The following is a 23,497-nucleotide window of genomic DNA, read 5'->3' as shown; positions in this document are numbered from 1 at the left end:
ATGACCGAGATGTTATATGACAGATACTGCCCGGTGACTCGTCAGGGAGGCGTGAGAAGCTCCAGTCTACACACTCGGCTTGTGGTGGTAGGATGAGAGTTCACAAACAGAGTAAATGCAAGGTGACCAGAATAAACCAAGGTAGGGAGAGCCTGGGTGGGCCTCTGGGAACACCTCTTCAGCAATTCACTCTGAATGGGTGCCAGCCACCCCAGAACCCCACAACTGCCTTTCTTCCTGTTCTGCCTGGATTCCTTCCCTCCAGTACCGGAACAGAAAACAGACTTGGGACAAGGAGGACTTGGGGAAACAGGATCAAATCTGGGTGAGGTTGGCGGATGGGGAGTCATTCCGATTTCTTCTCTCTTACGTCATCAAGCCCAGACGGAGAGGGTGAAATCAACGTGAGTTGTGGGCTCACACCCCCTTGATCACTTCAGCCACAACGTCCCCTCTTTTCTCTGTGCCTCGGATTGCTGAAGCGTGGTCCGTGGACCAGTGCTGGTCCGTGGGGTGTTTTTAATTTTCTTTCTTTATTTTAATACCTCCGATGAGATAACCACAGAAATTAGGATAAAACATGCAAAAACTTGCATAACAATTCAGCATTGTTTTGACATCCAAGCACGTTTTGACTGTGTTTTACCGATGCATTGGTCTCCAATGGATCAGAAACTCAAAAACTGGTCCTTTGCCACAGGTGGTTTGGGAAGCACCACTTGTGTTCCATCACTTCATCAATGAAATGTTTACTTAGGGTCTACTGCACTCAAGTGTCAGCTCTAGGGACACAAATGTCTCAGGAGTTGATAGTCAGGGCTTTGTACGGCTAGCTAATGGTACGAGGGTGGTGGTCTGGTCTTCCCTTGTGTCAAGGCAAATTCCAGAGAGAGGCCATATCTCAGAATGCCTTGGTGTCCAACTAGGTTTCTGGCACAGTGTCGAGAACAGAGCAGACACACTATAAGTACTTGTTGAGGGGCGCCTGGGTGGCGCAGTCGGTTAAGCGTCCGACTTCAGCCAGGTCACGATCTCGCGGTCCGTGAGTTCGAGCCCCGCGTCAGGCTCTGGGCTGATGGCTCGGAGCCTGGAGCCTGTTTCCGATTCTGTGTCTCCCTCTCTGCCCCTCTCCCCCGTTCATGCTCTGTCTCTCTCTGTCCCCCAAAAAATAAATAAACGTTGAAAAAAAAAATAAGTACTTGTTGAATAAAGTTACTACTTTGCAATCGTGGTAAGAAAAATGAGATGAGAAGGTGACAGCTGTATGTGACTATAGCAGGTAGCTGGCCTCTTGCCTTTCTGTCTCCCTGCTCTTTTTATACCCATTCTGAAGATAAACTTCCATGGCCACAAACATGGACTGGAAATGGCTCTACCTCTGAACTTGAATAAATATCCAGGGGCGTCTGGATGGCTCAGTGGCTTAAGTATCTGACTCCTGGTTTTGGCTCAGGTCATGATCTCATGGTTCATGAGTTCGAGCCCCACACGGGGCTCCAGGCTGAGCATGGAGCCTGTTTGAGATTCTCTCTCCTCTCTCTCTTTCCCTCCCCTACTCGTGTGTGCTCTCTGTCTCTCTCAAAATAAATACACGAACATTGGCGGCTCCTGGGTGGCTCAGTCAGTTAAGCGTCCGACTTCAGCTCAGGTCACGATCGCTCTGTCTGTGAGTTCGAGCCCCGTGTAGGGCTCTGTGCCGACAGCTCAGAGCCTGGAGCCTGCTTCGGATTCTGTGTCTCCCTCTCTCTCTGCCCCTCCCCTGCTCGCACTCCGTCTCTCTCTCTCTCTCTCTCTCTCTCTCTCAAAAAAAATAAACAAACAATAAGTAAACAAACATTGGAAGAAAACAAAAAAAAATCAAATCTAAAAATGACTGGAACTTATAAGCACTCTTCAAAGGAAGCTCAACTCTTGCGAGGCAAATCATGTGGTCTTGTTTATCTGTTAATTATCTTAAACTTTGGTGGGGGAAGTGATTGGAGGCCAGGGTTCTCAATAAAGACCTACCTTTGGTGCCAGCAGCTGGCACGGGAACAATTTCATTTTGCTGCTGGGTAGTAGTAACACCTAACAGTCTCCCAACAGGAACTGAAGCCTCAAAGTGGCCCCAGCAATCTGCTGCCCGTCTGATTCTCAGATTTCACAGTGGGCGAGTGAAATGCAGAGACAGTAAGGGACTTGCCATTCTGGTAATAAATTGTAGCCCTTTCCAAGGATTTACGATGCAAACATAACTTACTTTGGGCCAAAGTTTGATAATGCAAAATCTCACCACTAAAACGAACTCAGTCGCAAAGGAAAACCTCACCGAGTTGACATTTATTCAGGTCAGAGAAAGGCCAAATACATAAGTTGGCAAGAGTGTGCGTCTCAACCTGAGATAGAACGCGTATTGTAGGAAGTAATGCGCCAAGGGCCAGAAATCTGTGACTTTTAGCACATGCTGGCAGTTAAAAAAAGGTTCACGGTCCACTGGAAAATTATTTTCTAAGTCCCTTGTTATTTAATGTAAATGTGATATAACATGACAAGCTCCCCTAACCTGCAGGTTGAATTTTTCTGATGACCGCTGAATGCAGAGTTTCTCAGCCTTGGCACTCCTGACATTTTGGAGCGGGTAACTCTTTGGAGCTGTGGGGGGCTGTCTCACACATTGTGGGATGTTTAGCATCATCCCTGGCCTCTACCCTCCAGATGCCAGTAGCCTCCCCCAATTGCTGATAGAAAATGTCTTTAGACATTGCCGAATGTTGCCCCCAGTTGAGATGGAATGGTTACTTCTAGCTGTGGAAGGATGAAGAATGTCGTAGCGGGATGATGCGTAACATCATTAGTCATTAGGGAAATGCAGACTAAAGGTGCCATGAGATACAGCCCCCCACCTGTAAAAATGGCTATGTTTAAGAAAAAATGACAATACAAAGCGCCAGCAAGGATGTAGAGAAACCAGAAGTCTCCTATACTGCGGGTGGGAATGCAAAATAGTACAGCTACTTTGTAAAACAGTGTGGCAGCTTCTTAGATAACTAACCTTATACTTATCACACAACCCAGCAGTCCCGCCGCCCCTAAGTATTTACAAAACTGAAATGAAAGCTTACATCCACAAAAACCTGTATGTGAATGTTGATAGCAGCTGTATTTATAATTGCCCCAAAACGGAAACAACCCAAGCGTCCTTCCACTTTTGTATGGATAAACACTCTTCGGTTCGTCTCTCCAATGGAATAGTACTTCGCAGCAAAAAATAACGAATTACTGATATGTACCTTAACATGGATGACGCTGCAAGTGAAGGAAGCCAGGCTTAAAAGGATGTGTGATTTCATGTATCCGGCGTCCTGGGAAAGGCAACATTGTAGAGACAGGAAATAGATCTGGGGTTAGGGGAAGCTGGAGGTGAGGGAGAAGGGTTGCCTACAAAGATACAGGGGAACCTTCTGGGTGATGGAACTGTTTGCTATCTCGGTTGTGGTTACATGGCTGTATGCATTGGTCACAACTCACAGGACTGTCTGCCAAAAGGGGTAAATTTTCCTGTGTGTAATACGTACGTCCCGCTGTGTGTATTAATTTTAAAACCTGAAAAACATGCGCCAGTGTTATTAGAATTCAGTTAGCTCAAATAAATATAGTTCTCAATCTTTTCCAAGCTAAAAATGCACAATGTTCTTAGTTAACTGGACAGAAGACAAACAGCAAAATTTTGTTTCCATAGCAAAGGCCCAGACGTTGTGATTTAATATTCCTTAAATCACAATTTGGTAATACCAAATGGCCTGCGCACTACACAGCCCATATAGAAACGAGGCAGCCCTTGCCAGGCAGGTAAAAAGAAACCTTTTTCAGCATCCGTCTCTGGCCCATTAACTGGCTTCAGACACATCAGTCTCCTTTTTTATGCAAGTGTATGCATGTCCTATAGTCACGCACCATGAGAGACACCTCTGGGTAGGATCTGCATCTTATACTTCTTTCTATTCTAGAAAGTCTTCCAAAGAGCAGGTGTTCAATAAATGTTTGATGATGATGATGATGGTGGTGGTGGTCGTGGAACCGGGCAGTCTAGTCCTGTTCTGGTTTAAGGATTTACTTTTGCCTACATTGAGGGTTTTCAGAGGCCGGATTGGGATGGAAGAAGAGAAAGTGGGTCTAGAAGGAAAGAAGGAGAATAGCCAACATTCTTCCCAGTCACCTCAGTGTGAGAGAGTTACGCAGATGAGAAATCAAGAAGTTTCGTTGGTAAGCTCGCTCAGTTTGAGATAAGAGTGTGTTGGGGGCCCCACAAAGCCATCCTCAGGGCTGGGATTACAGTTCCCCAGAGGGAGGATGTTAGCCTGTAACCCCCACTGAGCTGCCAAGAATAATGATTTTAGGTGTGAGACTAAGAACTCTCCCAGAAGGCTGTCTTCAAGGTCAGGGGGACCATCTGGAACTGAAATGAGAGATCCACTGACAGGCGGGGAGGGCTGAGGGAGGGAGAGCTCACTCGGGGGACAGTTGGCATCCTGCCCCCTTGTTTGAAATTCTTCCCGTATCCTCACTATTCTCCTTTTTATTTTTTATTATTCTTTTAAAGTTTATTTATTTATTGTGCGTGTGAGACAGAAAAAACGAACAAGGGAGGGTCAGAGAGAGAGGGACGGAGAGAATCCCAAGCAGGTTCCGCACGGTCAGCACAGAGCCTGACGCCGGGCTCTGACTCAGGAACCGTGAGGTCATGACCTGAGCTGAAACCAAGAATCAGACGCTTAATCGACGGAGCCCCCCGGATGGCCCTCCATTTTATTTTTTAAAGATGAAAATGCACAGGAAACATTAGTAAAACAAACTGTAATAAAAGAAGGTGTAGTAAAAGATAACGTACAGAAAATAATTTCAAAATAGTAAAAAAGAAAGCCCGCCAACGATCAAAAGAAGACTCTTCTGTCTAATTGGCAAGACTAGAAGATACCAGTATGTGACCTACACCGTGGAAGCAAAACATAGGAAAAGGATTCTTCTTGGGAGAAACATAGAGGGCCAGGTAACAGGCCCGGTCAAGGCCTAGTAGAGGGTTTGGACCAAAGGGTCTCTGGCTAACCTTGTTCTTTGGTTTCAGCCACAGCGGGCATCTGAAGCTGGAAACACCCAGGAATGTTGCGTCCATGCTTTTTCCCCGCCAAGCCAAAGGTGAGCAAAACTCACTGAAACTGTTATCAGCCCTCTCCTTCTCTCTCTAAGCTCCTCCTCTCCAAACCAGGGTAAATCAAGCCTATGGGAAGCCACTCAAGTACAAGGAATACTCTCCATATTTCCCATGGGCAGTGTGCATTGTCTTTGCTGACTGAAACTGAAAACTCCATGGCCTTGGCCAGAAGTTAGGGGGCAAAGTCAAAAGCAGACCATAGAAGGAATTGCAGAATGTTACCTGGAAGGACAAACTGCAAATTCAGCGCCTACGAACATTTATTTCGCTCCAGTCCCCTCTGGTGTAATTCCACAGAGACCGAGTTTATCAAAACTCTCGAATCTTCTTCCTTCCAAAGGAGATTACATGCCGTTTCTTGAAGCCAGATGGGCTAAGTCCGCCCTCTGAGTTCCAGCCCTCACAGAATTTGAAAATGACAAAGTGACATGTTGGAATTCAAGCTTGCAGATCCCACGTTTACTAGTTGCTGATAGATAACGCAGAAAGGATTGCGGCTTCAAAGTGCATGTTTTGGAAATTATGTAAATATGTATATTTATGCAATGGATTATGAAAACCCTTTAAAAACAAACTTGGGTATTTACATCGCAGACCTTCTGACTCCAAAAAAGTTGTTGTGCTCTATTTCAACTTCCATTCAGCAGCATGAGGTCTTTTAAAAAATATTGCCTTGCAATGAAATAATGAAAGAAAACCCGCACACAAAAAATAAGGTTAATGAGGCCTCCCCCAGACCACTACTCGGCATAACTTAAGGGATGGAAAAGGACTATCTCTCAGCACAGGGAAGTTACAAACTGTGACAAGACGTGAGGACAGAAAATGGAAGCAAGCTGTAACATAAGTAAAGGTTGAAACTCCATGAAAAGGGAACAACATCAGTATTTACTTTTTCTGCTTTAATAAACTTTGTGGGGTGAGGGATGAAATCATTTAATTCTGGGAGGGAAAAAAATGTGCTTTCATCTTCAAAGCACTTTCATTTGAGTAAAATAGCTCCGTGAAATAAAAACAAAAGTATTTTGTCTGCTTAGTGTTCATTGCAATTCATTAAAATGTTATGCTTTTTAATTTAATAGATCAGAGAGCCTCATGATACCCTTGGAGGTGTAGTTGAGTGCTTTTTTAAAAGTCTTTAATGTCTTTCTCTTGTGCATAAATATCATCACTTTGATCTTTCATTATCTAACAGGAACATTTTCCCTGCGGGAATGGTCACAGAGACTCTGTAAGAAGTGGAATGCCAGACCTCAAAACAAATTGGGAAATTGTAGAATAATGCCTACAAATTAGCATATTGTAGAACAACACCTACAGTATGATGCCTATAACATTTTAAAAGTAACAAGACAATATGTGGTGCTCTGTGTGTTTATATAGGGTACAGGTATAAAAGCTTGGGAGGAGACGCCTCGTCAAAGTCATGACAGAAGACTTCTCTGGGGAAGAAGAACAGAGAGAGGTACAGGGCAGGAAACCAAGGACCTTCTGCTTTATTTTTAAAAGATTTTCATGTCCAGATGTTAATATTACTCAATTCTAGTGGGTAGTGGTCTATGGATACCCTGTCCTAATAATCTTTACTTTTCCATTCTCTTTACCTTCCCGTTTAATAAAATGTAACATTTTAAGAGAAAGGAAAACCCCGTTGAGCTCAGCCGAAGTCAATTGTGGATGTGCCAACCAGGAATGAAGCCCCTGTTATCAGAGCGAAACAAATAGAAAGTCAGACGATAGAAAATCAAAGCTGACCCTTTGTGCAGGGTCCTTCTGTTGAATTCTTGGGTGAGAGTGAGTCAGACTCCCTCAAGCACAAACCTCCTGGTGCACCTGTTGCAAACGTGTAGTTGCCCCCCACCTCCCCCCCGCCCCCGGTGGGCTGGATTTTCCTTTCATTGCTGGGTGCTCGCTTTTCCCCGTCTGGAATCCCTCCCTGTATTTTCTGCAGAGTCAACATTACAGTTCACAATAAAAAAAATATTTTTCTGCACTGCTACATGAGATTGGGGAATACAGACTAAACACAGAGAGGTAATTACAAGGAAGGCTCTACCCTATTTAGTCAATTCATCTCGATTCAGTTGAATGGGCTAATCAGGCCTAGATTCTGTCATCAGATGCCTCTCTCCTGCTCCTGTCTGCGGCCAAGCCAGACTTCTTTCTGTTCTTTAGGTCGCTGCACAGGTGAGAGCTTCCTTTTCGGCAAGATGTTACCCCAAGCGGTTATTAGACACCCGGGTCTCCTACTCTACCCAATCAGCGTCTCCATTGTCTGAGTGTGTGCCTGCGAGGACATACTCTCTCAGCCACTGCCTTGGAATTTTTTTAGCCTTTTGTCCTGTTGTGCCTCTGCCGGTTCACGTGTTTATTCTCGTCTGGTCCGTTTTCCAGCCCTGCGATTTGAAAATACTCATCCTATTGTATGGGTGGCTGGCTGGCAGGGGAATTGTTCAAATCTTTGCATATTTAGGGGAGATTTACAATCAAATGACAAACAGGCTGAGAATTTTCAGAAGTGTAGACTTTTTTTTTTTTAATAGAGAAAAGAAAAATAGAAACACAAAGAAACAGATACCTGGGGCTATTAGGTGCCCACAAATAAATTAGTTTCTACTTCACCCTGTTAACAAACCATCTTAATCCTTTTTTATTTAAATGTTTTATTTATTTGAGAGAGAGACAATGCAAGGGGGGGGGGCGGGCAGAGAGAGAGAGAGAGAGAGAGAGGGAGACAGAGGATCCTAAGAGGTCTCTGCAGCTAACAGCACAGGACCCCACCTGGGGCTTGAATCCAGGAGCTATAAGATCATGACCTGAGTTCATGTAGGACACTTAACCAACTGAGCCAAGCAGGCGCCCCCGTCTTACTCTCATTTAAATTTTTTTCCCCATATTTTTTCTTTTCTTTGTTTTTAAAGTGTTCTCTTTTGAAATTGACAATTCAGATTTTAATGTTTATTTATTTTCGAGAGAGAGAAACAGAGAGCAAGTGGGGGAGGGGCAGAGAGGAAGGAGACACAGAATCCAAAGCAGGCCCCGGGCTCTGAGCTGTCAGCACAGAGCCCGACACGGGGCTCGAACTCATGAGCGGTGAAGTCATGACCTGAGCTGAAGTCAGACCCATAACCGACTGAGCCACCCAGGCGCCCATTTCCTGTACTTTTTCTTGGGTTTCCCCAAATATTCCAGTAGGGTGACACGGTAGAACCAGTGTAGAAGGAATGTAGGTGTTGGATCCCGATGCCTAGATTAGAGCTCGCCACACTCAGGCTCTGGGTCTGAGTCTTCTCATATGGGAGATGGGAATAGTAATACCACATCTTTCTTTATACATAGGATTAGAAGTAAAATCTTTTCTCCTCACCAACTACCGAACCTAGCACTCAGAATCTCTCCACACTCCCCAGCAAGAATAACCACCCCTGAGGTGATGTCGAACTGATCTGCCCTGAAGGGACAGGCTCACTGGAAATATCTGATTCTGGACCTCAGCTCGGTGGCTCTGGAAAACAGACTTCTTTCGGAATGAACAACTCAAGCGCGAGATTGGTGTTTGGGCTGGATGACTGCGAAGGTCCTTGCAACTCTGGGATTCCATGATTCTATGAATATAAATTGTTTTCTAGAAAGAAATTAACGTGTCAAGTTAAATTTGCACCCATTTATACAGAGTCACCAGACTTGACAGAAAGTTCCAGTTAGTTTACTGACTTGTTTAAAAAAAAAAAAAAAAAACAGGTCTTGCGGCAACAGGGGTTGGACTGCTTCATGGAAAAACTTATCTGCAGCACTACAAGCTGGAAAAGGAATTTAGAAGGCCTCTGTACGGCCAGCTGTACTTGTCTTCTCTTCTTCAAAGTCTGATGTTGGCTGTAAAGTTTATGAAGTATTTTCTCTAGGAGATCTTGAGAATCCTTCCTGTGGCATCAGGGCTCCCAGCAGACGTATTTCGGGGGAAGGAAGGGAAGGAGCTATCGTTATCTGGATTGCAAAAGTAAAATCCTAGGAATACCATCATAATAGAAAACGCGTTCTCGAAATAACTTTGGAGGAGCAAAGTAGGTAACGAGATAACAATTTTTATTTGCAACGCAAAGGACTATTTGTGGCCGGCATCGCTCAGTAAATACTTCAAAGATGTTACAATGAGTTTAAAATAAGAGGAGGATGTAAATGCCAGAAGGAAACTCCTGACGTCTTTCGCCCAATGTCATAGTTTTCCATAAAAAATGACGGACTTTTTATTTGATTTTTTAACCAAGAAAATAGTAGCTTACTATATGTTGTAAGTGTGTTTCTAAAACATGGTTATACAACAGCCTTTGATCAAGTGAATTACATTCTGTACATTTTAACACTTGATTACGTATAATGTCATATTGTCTGCTAATTATCCTTTTGAGGGCAATCAGACTAAGTTCTTTGGAAATGTTTTTTGTGCTTCAGTTTTCAGCACAGGCGTATGGGTAGGCTCTAATAAGCACTTAACAATTAGCCTTTCGGGGATGTTATTATATTCATATCTGGGTGATTGTCAATTAGCCGGGACTCCAACCCCCTCCCCCCAGGCAGTTGTTAATAACAAGTGATCCAAAGGACCTACGGCTGCTATTGAAAACTCCTCTGCTCACCTGCATTAACCAGTCTATATCTTAGGGTTCTGGGGATGTGGAAGTTTGAATTTCCCTAAATCAGGGGAAATTGTGGAAAAACACTGCGGGGGTAAGAGCATGGAAATGAGTTATGTAGGGTACGGACCAGAAAGAAAAACACATATTTCTTCATGCACGAGAAAAGAAAAACGTCTTTCTGGGTGAAGCAGAAGTCGCTCCTGGTGTTAAAACTGTGATCTTCAATCGACAAATGCAGGTGTATCCTTGGCTGTTGCACCTCTGGACACGCAGAGCAGCTACAATTACCGATGGCATCGCGGTCCGGGGTTGAGGTGGGGAGAATGCGGCCATCTAATAAATTGCAACCTTCCCTCCCCCACTCCAGGGTGATTTGGAGAGTGCCTCTCTTCAGGAAGACCCAAGCTGTCACCACCCACCTGACAAGAATCAGAGAGCCTGGCAGGGGGATGGGGAGGTGATCCTTCCACTTTTGTTTACATTCAAAGGGCACTTGGTGTCCTGGGTCGGGGACTGTCTGGAGCATTGCATGGGAGTGGGCAAGTCAGGGAACTCTGAAGGAGGGTGCCAGGGTTTCTAAAGCCCCGTAGAGCCAGTGTCCAACTTGGGGGAAGGTTTTTGACCTCTCTAAGCCTCAGTTTCCTCATCAGTGAAATGTGATAGTACTCGTCTCACGGGGTTCGCTCAGATCGAGTGACATAGTCCGTGAGTGCATTTAGCCACAGTGCTAAATAAAATAAGAAACACTAAAGCAAGACTGTGAATTTTTAAAAGCATTCTCCTGAATTTATGCATCGTTCCTGAAGTATTCTCCTATTTTTCCGGTTTCTTACTCTAGGACAGGTCCAAAAAATGAGGAGAATAGCTATGGTTATTAATGTGATGTAGTTTCCTCTGGGTCAGAAGTGCTTCTGTTAAGGGCAAAACCCCCTCGGTTTCCTTAAGATTTGCCACTGACTGTGGCTCTTGCTCAAGCTCAGATGTAGTAATGAATTCAGATGTAATTAACATCTGCTGTCACTTGCTTCTCTGATTGTTTGTGGTTTTCTGTTGTCTAATGACTACTTGTCTGGGACTCCTATTTTTAACAAACATTTAAAACCTGACAGATAACAGCTCTTGGGTTACAATTGTTCATTAAAAAAATAGGATTCTCAGGGCGCCTGGGTGGCTCAGTCAGTTAATTGTCTGACTTCTGCTCAGGTCATGATCTCATGGTTCATGGGTTCGAGCCCCACATCAGGCTCTGTGCTGACAGCTCAGAGCCTGGAGCCTGCTTCGGATTCTGTGTCTCCCTCTCTCTCTCTCTCTCTCTGCCCTTCCCCTGCTCAATCTCTCTCTCTCTGAAAAATAAATAAACATTAAAAAAAAAATAGGATTCTCAACAGGTAGCTGTTAAAAACAGAAGGGAGACTGACTTATTAGGGAAGGTCACCTGATAATAGTGATTTATTTTTGACACAGCTAGAAAACAGTATAACAGAGAGGAACAGAAAATGCCCGGTCAACACCAGTGCTCTCGGTCAAGGGAACTAAGAACCGTAAGTTATGCAACAGACAGACGCGGCATGACAGAGCCAAGAATCTGCTTCAATCTGCCTGCACCCTGTTCTGAAACTGAGTGACCTTCTTGGAAGTGGGTGAATTTACCCTGCTATTTCGGGCAGCAGTTCCGGTTCTCAGGCTCTCTATTCTACCAGTGGCACTTCTAAAGTAAGAAATATGTCGTCTGCCTGATACCAAGTCCTTGGTGCCAAACACATTCTTTCAGTGATGTAGGGGAAAGTCCTGCATGAGTTGGGCAACAAACTAAGACTGTAAAGAAGAGAATATAACACTTTCCTAACTCTTTTTGGGCAACTCACCTGGCTTGAAGCTGATGCATCATTTTTTCCTAGAATGAGAAAGGAGATATATACATATATTCCCAAATATAGAAAGGATATATATATACACATATATATATATATATATATATATATATACACACATGCACATATATGTGCACATACACACACATACACACATACATGCATTATATTTAATAATCTTGGGACCCATATTTTCTACCTGTTATCATACAATATCTGAATTAGTTACAATGAAGAAAAGTTTACCTGTGAAGATATAAGAAATATCATTTTGCAAAATAGTCTAAGGAGACTGTAGATTGACTGTTTCCTTCCCCAACATTTGCCCCCTCCCCATCACGATTCTCTTACTTGTTTTGTTGTGTTTAAAAAAATTTTTTTTAATGTTTTTCTTACTTTTGAAAGAGGGAGACAGAGCGTGAGCAGGGGAAGGGCAGAGAGAGAGGGAGACACAGAATCCGAAGCAGGCTCCAGGCTCTGTCTGAGCTGTCAGCACTGAGCCTGATGTGGGGCTCGAATCCATGAACCGTGAGATCATGACCTGAGCCAGAGTCAAACGCTCAATCGATGGAGCCACTCGGGTGTCCTTTTTTGTTGTGTTTTTGTTGGTGCCAGCACGGTGTTTTCACTTTTAAGTTCTCCTTCGCGGTGGGCCAACAATCCCTCCAATCTCTGTATCTAGCCCTATCCTGAGCCACAAATCTATTTCCTTGGCTGCTTGGTGGGTATCTCTCCCTGGGTGTTCTCATCAAACTCAAGAACCTCAAAGCACATGCCTAGCTCTGTTGACTTGAACTTTCCCCCCAGGAAACCTGCAAACAGTCTCATCTTCCTTTCTGCCATTTATGGCTTTGTCTCATTATTGTGTCTCACTGAACTCATGTCCCTTTCTCCAGTTCTTTCTCCACTTGTCCATCCTCTGTATTCTGATGGAGTGCAGGCAGGAGAACTCAAATCTGAGTTGGTTGTTCTTTTACTTGAAGCCTTCGATGACTGTCTCTGCCCTTCTGAATGAAGTCTAGAATTCTTGGTAAGATGTATAAACTCCTTCCCAATCTAGCCTGTGCCTGTTTACCGTTTATCCTTTCCCACCGTGCTAGCCGCAGCGGCCAGATGCTCCAGCCATCGAAATGTTCTCGCTGTCTTCAGAATCCGGCCTCTTCTTCCTTGCCTCTGTACCTTTGGAAAGTTCTATCCTCTGCCTGGAATGCCCTTTCCATCTTGGCAACAATCACTCATCAACCAAGTTCCAGCTTACTTGAAGCCTTGTGGTGATGCTATCTTTGTCCCCGCCCATTTGGGGATCAATTCCCTCTTTGGGGGTCTCATGGTAAACCCTGCACAATTCAGTTAGAGACCGACATTGTCCACGTCTTCCACCAGGGGCCAGGATTGGCAGCTGAGTGTTTCCATTACCTAAGGTAGTACCTGGTTTCTAGTTGGAACTCAATACGTGTTTCTGGATTAAAAAAAAAAAAACAAAACAAAAAACCCAAAACAACCATATATATATGTGTGTGTGTGTGTGTGTGTGTGTGTGTGTATTTATAAATCAATTAACTTAGCCCTCTTCTAAAACCGCTTAAAAATTATTGAGTTTCTCTTCAAGGAGAATCTGAACTTTCAGGCACACATCCAGGGTTAAATGTAGGGTAGTTGCAATTAATCAGAGCTAGAAAAAGATCTTTGCTGTTACCTTGTTGAACCAGTAGTCTTTTCACAAATTCAATATTGTGGTTAAGAGACGTGAAATCACTCCCCCAAACTGACTAGGGGCAGAGGGCGCTGGAACCCATGCCAGGCCCTATCCCTAGTTTAGAGGCCTTTTTTTCTGATGCCTCCATTGGAAGTGCCCAGAATAGGAATTAGTCACAATACTCTCGTGTCATGGATTTAATCTGCCATATGGATGTGGGTAATTCTACAGGTCAGACAAACTGCCGGTTTATATAAATAAATACCGAAACAAAAACGGTTGTACTTGACCTCTAGGCAATAAATCAGGTTGAAATGGAGCAGCTAAAAATGTCAACAGCTCTGCCCAGGAGAAGTAATGGAAGTTGCCTTAGGAAAGGGGAGGAATCAAATAGGAAGAAAGGGGATTTAGGCTTGATCAAGTTCCGATATCAAACTGAACTTTGGGCTGCCCGAAAATCTGAGAATCTGTCTTGTAGCCTGAAAATCGGTTGGTGGGTTCCTCGTGGCCATCCTGTCCCGTGGTACTCCATGTTCTCCCCCTGAGCAGGTCAGGTTCAGGATTCCACAGGAAAGGCTCTCTCAGCCTCCTGCGAGCCACTCCCAGGTCCTCCCAGAAGATAAGGGGTAAGTGAAAACAAAACGAAGGAACGTCGTCTTTGTTCAAACTTAGAAAAGAAACTGAATCAGAATTTGGGACTGTGAATTTACGTACTTCATTTTAAAAACTGGCTGAATCGTATTGAGTGCCAAGCGACGTCACCCTCAGTTAACAGATGAGGAAGTGAGGCTTGAAGAGGTAAATGACCAGCCCAGGGTCGCGGATCAAGTGACAGGAAGCCTAGGACCTAGGTCTGTTGCCACTCTGCTCTGCTGCTCCGTTCCAAGTGGTGAAAAGACTTGGGATGTTTTGCTGTGGCGGGATTAATTTGTGCCGGAACAAGTGGAACCCAATCCAGCCGTGGCTGGTGGGAAGGGTTCCGGAATGCCAGGCAGAAGGCTTGGTTCTAGTTCTGGCTGAGAGTCACGATCTAGAAATGAGTTTTTGTGCGTGTGTGTGGTGTTTTTTTTATGTTTTTATTTGAGAGAGAGAGAGAGAGAGAGAGAGAGAGAGAGAGAGAGCGCTAGTGGGGGAGGGACAGAGAGAGAGGGAGACACCGAATCCGAAGCAGCTCCAGGCTCTGAGCTGTCAGCACAGCGCCCGACGTGGGGCTCGAACTCACAGACCGCGAGATCGTGACCTGAGCCAAAGTCGGAGGCCCCACCGACTGAGCCACCCAGGCACCTATAGAAGCGAATTTTTAGTGGGACTGGTGGAGAGACTGGGAGAAAATAAAGAAGGTACTGGGTGCAGGCTCTGGGTGGGCTTGTACTTGACAGGAACTATGAACCCCTACATCAGACACGACAGAAGTCGAAGAACCTGGAACTGAGAACAGCCATGTCAACGTGACTTAGCGGTTTGGTCCGGGGACCCTTCCCTCAGGAATGATAAGACTGTAAACCGGTAAATAACTGTACATTTAGCTCCAGGGAATCCTGAAGATCAGTTTACCAGAGGTACCCGGCAAACAGCTTGCTATCCAGACAATAATTTGCTCGTCAAGACTTGCCTCGAACCCCTTGCCCTGCTGTGCCCACCGGCTGCCCGCATTATACTGCATTATACACATACATATACACATATGTACACATTATACGTTATACTCGGCCCCTGTCAGTCAGCCCCACCTTCAAAGACCTGCTGTAAGTCACTGCGACCAGATCCTGAAATCCTCTAAACATCTATTTTGCCTTCCCCTTTTGAGACACTGCTAAGACTTTGTCAAGATGTTGCTTTCCCTTAACCGCAGAAAGTTCTAATAAATTTGATTTTGCTGCATCGACAAATGAACTGGTGACTCTCAGGGGAGTGCAGTGCTGAGTACTTTCCATCCCATTTTGTTGATGTGGAAACCGAGGTTCAGAGACACTAAGGGACCGTGCTTGAGTCACACAGCCAATGAATCTGCCGAGCAAGATTCAAATCTGGAAGGTTCGCTTTCCAGGACCAGGTTACTATGGAAGCTTCAGTTTCCTGATCTGTGAAATGAGGGAATCACATTGGCTCACGAAGATTAGGATTCTTCCTTGCTTGCTATCAACTTCGAAGAAAACCCATTTAACTATTTTTAAAGCTAGCATAGAATTCCTCCCCTTCTCTTTCTCTTGTGTTGGAATATTTCCCCCAATTTTTGTTTTACGTGGTTTTGTCTATCTAAGTAAACGGCAAGCCTAGTAGAAAAGGACCCTGTTGGATTTTCTTTTCATCGTGGCAAAAGACACATAGCCTAAAATGTCCCCATTGTAACCATTGTGAGGTGCACGATTCAGTGGCATTTAGTACGTTTAAAAGGTTGTGCAGGGGTGCCTGGCTGAGTCCGTTGATAGAGCATGTGACTCTTGATCTCAGGGTCAGGGTTTGGGCCCCACATTGGGTGTAAAGGTTACTCAAAAAAATTACAAAACATCGCTGAGAGAAATAAAATAAAATAAAATAAAATAAAATAAAATAAAGAACACAACATAACATGAAACAAAAATAACATAACATAAAATAAAATAAAGTAAAATAAAATAATAAAAATGTTGTGCAACCATCACTAATCTCTAGGTTTAGGACAATTTCATCACTCCAAAGGGAAACCCCATACCTATTAAGGCTGGTCATTCTCCATTCCCCCCTCCTCCCAGCCTCTGGCAACTATGAGCCTCTATTCTGTTTCTGTGGGTTTACCTATTCTGGATATTGCCTCTAAATAGAATCGTGCAATATGTGACTTTTGTGTCTGGTTTTTCCCCTTGGCATCATGTTTTCAAGCTCCTATCGTATTTTGTGTTTTTTAATGGTCATGGTAGATTTTTGACACTGGAGAGCAGCAAAGGAACAAGCCAATTATATTTATCAGTAGGATTGAGAGTTTTTCTCCTACTAGGAAAAGAGAAGCGGTCCTAAAGGTAACAGTGACCCAAGGAGAGCTCTCCGTCACTTTCCCCAGGCTCAGGGCTGAGCCGGGTAAGGAGAGCAGGTGCAGAAAGGGCGAGGAACCAGTCACCTGACTTGGTGGTGCCTTTGTTGACCTACGTGGTCTTTTCCCCGTGTGTTCATGAAGACAGTGTGTCGAGCTATTGGATGAAGCCTAGCAACACAGTGAGATTTCAGCTAGGATCCGGGTTGCCCTTAGGACAGTTCATATTTAATTTCGCCAGACTAAATGGAAAGAGGCTGCGGGGAAGTTTTTCGGTCCACACCTGGCGGGAACCATTGCTTTCTTAACTTCTCGTGCAAATGGGAGCCAGTCTTTGCAGTGTGATCGCGAACTGAGTTCGTGTACATCCTTCTGCAGCTGTGTGCCAAGGCGCTGGAGCTGGTGAGCGAATCTCTTTGAGACGCTTAGATTGAAAATGATGCTCTTCAAGAACCATCTAGATAAGTGTGCGGAGGCAAGTGCACACTGGAGCACACCCAGAATCCTCTCCTGTCGGACTCCGAAAAACATCAAAAAGAAGAAATGGCGTGCCTGATACCGACAAATCTGAATCATGATTTAATGCCAGACTGATACAAATCTTTTCTCCAGTGACGGCTCAGCACTTAGAAAATTTACTTCATCATTTCCTTTCCCAGTTAGTGTCCAGTTGAAAGCTGACGCTTGAGATATTTACTAGTCGAAAATTTTACGTCCTTTCCGTACAGGACCTCTTTTTCTGTTCATCTCCCTTCTGAGTTAGGCGTGATATGGGATGTAAAAGTACACGAAGGAAAGCTAAAAATGTCATCCTGTTTCCTTTTCTCCACCTTTAAGATAAAGGCAAAGGGTGGGGCGCCTGGGTGGCTCAGTTGGTTAAGCGTCCGGCTTTGATTCAGGTCATGATCCCCCGGTTCGTGAGGTTGAGTCCTGCATCGGGCTCTGGGCTGACAGCTCAGGGTCTGGGACCTTCTTTGGATTCTGTGTCTCCCTCTCTCTCTGCCCCTCCCTCACTCGCACTCTCTCTCTCTCTCTCTCTCTCTCTCTCAAAAATAAATAAATGTTATAAAAAAAAATTAAAAGATAAAGACAAAAGGTCACAATGGGTTCAAAAGATCGTATCTTATAAATATTGCATAGAAAGTCATAAGTCGAGATGAATGTCACAGAAGCCACTGAAACATATAACCACAGTCAATTTATGAGGCAACTTAATTTAGAAGCCCTCCAGGTTCTAAGATTGCTGTGAAGTGATAAAGCATTAGCTTTCTTTGCAAATATGGTAAACATCTAAGGCAGGAATTTGTAACCAGAGGTCACAAGACCCCTTGACAATGTGACTCTTTTCACTTTTTATGTATTTGTGTCTTTCTCAGTGAAGATCATAACATTTTGTTTCTTTTTTTCTTTTGTAATTTCAAAGGCACTGGTGACTCAAGGATCAGAAGATTCTTGGCTCTAAGAGGTGGTTGGATGATAGTGATTTTAAAGGTCTATTCCAATCATGAGATTCCTTGGAATTACCCATGTGTTAATCAAGGATACTTTCTTGGCATGTAGGTGTAGACATGCAGATAAGCAGACAAGCGGAAGGCTGGCTATATGATACGTCGTTATGGTTTTCCAAAAAATTTGCTGCTTGTTTCTAAGACCTTGCCCACCAATCACCATCATGCCTTTGGCCATTGTTAATGTCTGCTAATAGGATGCAGCTTGAGTTATTTTAAAATCTCCCTGCACTTGCCACTGTCTCAGTAACTGTGTTTATTCCCCCTTTTACAACTATTTAGGGGCACCTGGGTGGCTCAGTTACTTAGGAATCCGACTTTGTCATGACCTTGCAGTTTGTGGGTTCGAGCCATGCATGGAGCTCTGGGCTGACAGCTCAGAACCTGGAGCCTGCTTCAGATTCTGTGTGTCCCTGTCTCTCTCTCCCTCCCCTGCTTGTGCTCTCTATCAAAAATAAATAAAAACATTAAAAAAATAAGAAAACAAGTATTTATTGAATATTGCTCATAAATGAATTGATTCAACATATTTAGTAGGTTTACATATGTTTCATTGCCTTCCCTAAAAGACCGATGGCATACCACAAAGGAACATTCCATATTACGGGTCCACAGTTTCTTATTCTCCATTCCCTAATCCGGAAAGCTGAAGAGAGAGTTTTTCCATAACTCATTTGAGAGTAGATGTGACCTGACTTGGATTCATTTGGCAGCAAAACCTGACCTGAACTAGCGAGAGGCTATTTATAGTCATTTATCCACTTAGTATGAATAATCAAATATTTCACTGCAGAGATGTTAATGTTTGATTGTAGAAATCTGACCTGGACCCTGCTTAGGGTCTTATAATCTGTGGTGTATGCATATTACCTTCCTAAAACTCAAAAATTCTCAACAGTTCCAAAGGACATCTGGCCCCACAGAGCCTCAAATAAGAGTTTGTAGACATATACTATACATTTTGCCCAACCTCTCTCCCTTTCTCTCTCTCTCTCTCTCTCGCTTTATATAGATATAGATATATAGATATAGATATAGATATAGATATAGATATAGATATAGATATAGATATATAGATATGTAGAGGTAGACAGAATCAGATATAGATAGATCATTACATGAAATGGAAACAATGTTACTTCTTTTAGCAAGACTAATAGAATCGAATACCTAGGTTCTCATAATGTAAAAACAGACATAGGAGCTTTTCTAGTGGGGGATATGCTTTAATCTCAATGTTGTAGGGAAGCCAGCAAAATACCCTCCCCACTCCCACCCTTCATGAACTCAGAAATATTCGATGAGAGCAGAGATAGACTGCTTTCCTCACAAGACAGCCAAATCAGGAAGACTTGACAGTGAACTGCCTAAGTATCTTAACTTCTACAAAGTCGGAATGTATCTGTTGGGAGGTGGGGGTACTGATGATGGAAAATGGTAAGACACAGAGTCAAATGGAGACAGGGGCCATCCAAGCCCCACTGAGGGAAGAAAGGAGAGTTGGTCTCACGGCCAGCAGACTTCCAGTATTCCAGCCCATGTTAGAAATAGATGCATTGGTAAATTTTAGTCTGATGCCCTTAACGTTAAATTTTGCCACCAGCTTCCCTTGTTCTGACCCCCTGCTTGCTAAGCAATCTTTTGATTGTAATTATCTTCCCTGGGCCTAGAGAGAATGTCTGATTATGCTCAGGGAGGCGTAATAGGCCTTGTGACAGCTGCATTGTAAATTATTAAACTGGCTTTCTGATTTTATACATCGATCTCAGGAACTGACCTAGGGAAATGTACACTTCGCAAATAGGTTTCTGAGCGTTTAGAGCCGAGAGTCTGTAAATGCCTGAAGGCCATGCCTCTCATGGGGGTCTCCTCATGCCAGCCTCCGCATTGCTGCCCACCTTCCCACTCTGAGACCTCAGTGCTGAGCTTCTCACAAACAATAATCTTGGTATGGTAATAAAAATATAATGCTATTTAAGTGAACTCTGCAATATTCAGTACATACATACATACATACATACTTAAAAAAAGAACACCAGCTAAAGTCCTAATGCTTTGTCAAAAGGCAAGAAGCCATACAACTTCCCTTGCAACAAAGATTCAACATGAGCTCTATTTCTTGTGTTAAGAGAGGGAGGTAATGATTATGAATCTGTTTCAGGTGGAAAAGACCTAAGCGGATGATGCAAACTTTGAGAGGGCTGTGGATGTTTTGTTTGCTCCGAACACATGTTTTATGGATATAATGTCATTTTTTTCACAGTGTAGAAATGCAGAAGTAATATTTAAAACTGAAATCTGTGTGTTGGTGAAGTGGAATATGATTCTCTTAGTTATGTTGGCAGTTGGGGTCCGGGGAGACCATGAAGGGTAGGGAAAGGGGCTCTTTCTCTTGATGTCCAGTAAGAAAAATGGCTATGGATCTCTCAGAAAGGAGAGACAGAATACGGTAAGTGACAAGGAAATCAACGATTTTGCACATTGACAACTGAACCTAGAGCCTAGAACATGTCATTCTGAGTTAACAGATTTAGTGAAGTGTCTGGTTTTTTTTTTTAAATTTTTTTTTCAACGTTTATTTATTTATTTTTTTTTGGGACAGAGAGAGACAGAGCATGAACGGGGGAGGGGCAGAGAGAGAGAGGGAGACACAGAATCGGAAACAGGCTCCAGGCTCTGAGCCATCAGCCCAGAGCCCGACGCGGGGCTCGAACTCACGGACTGCGAGATCGTGACCTGGCTGAAGTCGGACGCTTAACCGACTGCGCCACCCAGGCGCCCCTGAAGTGTCTGTTTTTAACGAATGATAATATACAGTATCCCACCCTCATACTCATTGCGTTTATGTTGCCAAGGTACATAACTCCGGCAATCTATGTGCCATTTCTAGAAAGAAATCCATTTCTTAGAAATGTTTGGAAAATAACCCCTCGTTTCCTGTGACAAGAGGAGGGCTTGTCTCCTGTGCATGTCAGTTGGAGGTTTTGCACCTTTCTTAGAGAAATATTCTTTATGTCTGTGGGAAAAATCTGAATTTACAAAGGAAGTAGAGGGTCACATCACATCTTCTTGCAGCGCATGGGTCTAGTTAAGCCTGTGATCGCTATGTGCCTGGATTGCTGGAGAAGCTGGAGAACTTGGTTCTCTGATCCTAGTCAAATTGTCAGTGAAGGTTCAGAGTCAATACTTCGTGTCGGGCAATGTGCTAGGCATTGGAGAGTCAAAGATAAAAAGACAAAGCCTTGGGGCGCCTGGGTGGCTCAGTCGGTTAAGTGTCCGACTTCGGCTCAGGTCATGATCTCATGGTTTGTGAGTTCGAGCCCCACGTTGGGCTCTGTGCTGGCGGCTTGGAGTCTGGAGCCTGCTTCGGATTCTGTGTCTCCCTCTCTCTCTTTCCCTTCCCTGTTCGGGCTCTGTCTCTCTGCCTCTCGCTCTCTCAAAAAATAAATAAACATTAAAAAAAAAAAAAGACAAAGCCTTTATCCTGTAAGAACTTCTAGTTTGGTGAGGAGCGGACAAGCCATTTGGTGCATGGATAAGAGACAGACTTAGGAGGGACTTGATCAAAACCGCTCACCTGTTGCTTTGAACAAATTGCTTGCTCTCTTATTCCTTACTTCCACTGGGGGCATGACCTTTGGACATTTTCCAGGCCTCAGTCCTGTGCACATAGAAACCTACTTGGCCAAAAAGCATTTTTCTGGGTCAGCTCCTGAGGTTGAGATATAAAAACCAGAAAGCCAACTTAATAATGAGCTCATATCTATTATAGGAAATTATACAAATCTTACTGTTTTTTTTTTAATTTGGAAAATGTGATCCCTGAATTTACTTAACTCAGAATTATTTTGAAGGCGAAGATGTTATACCCACGTATCATGCCTCTGATGCCAGGTTACTCTTTCTAAAACACTCTTTTCCTCATGACACTCTTGTTCATAAATCTCCATGCTTTCAGGAAGGTTAGAGTTCAACACTTTTGCGTTAGCCTTCTGATCCATTCTCAAACGACTTTTCCAACTTCATCTTCTAATTACTGCATCAACACGAACTGTCTGCATTTGGCAATTTGTTTGGAAATTCATCTGACCACACGTATCTCTGTGGTTTTGTTCCTCTCCCCCTTATAACTTCTCAATGAATGGCCTTTCACGCTGTGTTTATCCTCTTATCCAAGATCCTCTTCGGCATATGCCACCCTTCCACCCATAATCCACCCACCGTTCCTTCTCTGAACTCTAAACTCAAATGTCAGTACAGGAGCCACTGGCCACGTGTGGCCATTGAGCGCTTGCAACGTGGTGAGTCCCAGTTAAGATAGTCTGTAAATGCAACATACACGCCCGATTTAAAAAATGTAGTGTAAAAATAAGTTATCTCATGAATACTGTTTTATATCAATTACGTGTTGAAATGATAATACTAAGTAAGCCTGTTTATTTTTACTTTTGTAAGAAATGTGGATAGTGGAAAATGTAAAATTAAATCTAGAACTTGCATTATATTTCTTTAAAAATTTTTTTTTAGGGGCGCCTGGGTGGCGCAGTCGGTTAAGCGTCCGACTTCAGCCAGGTCACGATCTCGCGGTCCGTGAGTTCGAGCCCCGCGTCAGGCTCGGGGCTGATGGCTCGGAGCCTGGAGCCTGTTTCCGATTCTGTGTCTCCCTCTCTCTGCACCTCCCCCGTTCATGCTCTGTCTCTCTCTGTCCCAAAAATAAATAAAAACATTGAAAAAAAAATTAAAAAAAAAAATTTTTTTTTTAAAATTTATTTTAGAGGGAGGGAGGTAGAGAGAGAGAGGGAAAATACAAGCGGGGGAGGGACAGAGGGATTCTTAAGCGGGGGATCCATGCTCAGGGCAGATGGTCACCTGATGTGGGGCTCGATCCCACAACCCTGGGATCATGACCTGAGCTGAAGTCGGACGCTTAACCGACTGAGCCACCCAGGCGCCCCTTTAGTCACTTTTCACATGTGGAGTTCCAATCTCCCCAGCCAGGGAGTGCCTTGGGGACAGGCTCAGAGTCTTCGGCTGGTTGTGTTCCAGACAGCACACTCTTTCAATGCATAGTACCTTCCCATCTTTTAAGAACAGCTGAGCATATGAATCACATCTCCAAGACTAATCACAGAAATCCTCTGAGTAACCCAGGTGTCTCCTGAGCACATCTAACTGAAAAGATTTATTTTTCCGTATAGGTATATTCATGCTCAAAAAAATTTGAAGAAAGCTGTGGACGTTTGCCCTTTGGGGAGGGAGTTTTATTGGTTGCCTGTGTGGAGAAAGATTTACACTGTCCGTTTTGTCCTGTGTTCACAAGGATGCCTTAGGCATGGGCTGTAAGGACCTATCAGTTTTCATGTTAAACTTTGTCACTTTGTACAATCATTTTTCAGATCTTCAGAATTTTTTTTTTTCAATGTTTATTTATTTTTGACAGAGAGAGACAGAGCATGAACGGGGGAGGGGCAGAGAGAGAGGGAGACACAGAATCGGAAACAGGCTCCAGGCTCTGAGCCATCAGCCCAGAGCCTGACGCGGGGCTCGAACTCACGGACCGCGAGATCGTGACCTGGCTGAAGTCGGACGCTTA

Source organism: Lynx rufus, unplaced genomic scaffold, assembly GCF_022079265.1.
Source record: "Lynx rufus isolate CCGP_SWC_20201006 ecotype Redwood Valley unplaced genomic scaffold, mLynRuf1.p SCAF_11, whole genome shotgun sequence".
Taxonomy (NCBI): domain Eukaryota; kingdom Metazoa; phylum Chordata; class Mammalia; order Carnivora; family Felidae; genus Lynx; species Lynx rufus.
Note: the sequence above shows the minus strand (reverse complement) of the source record.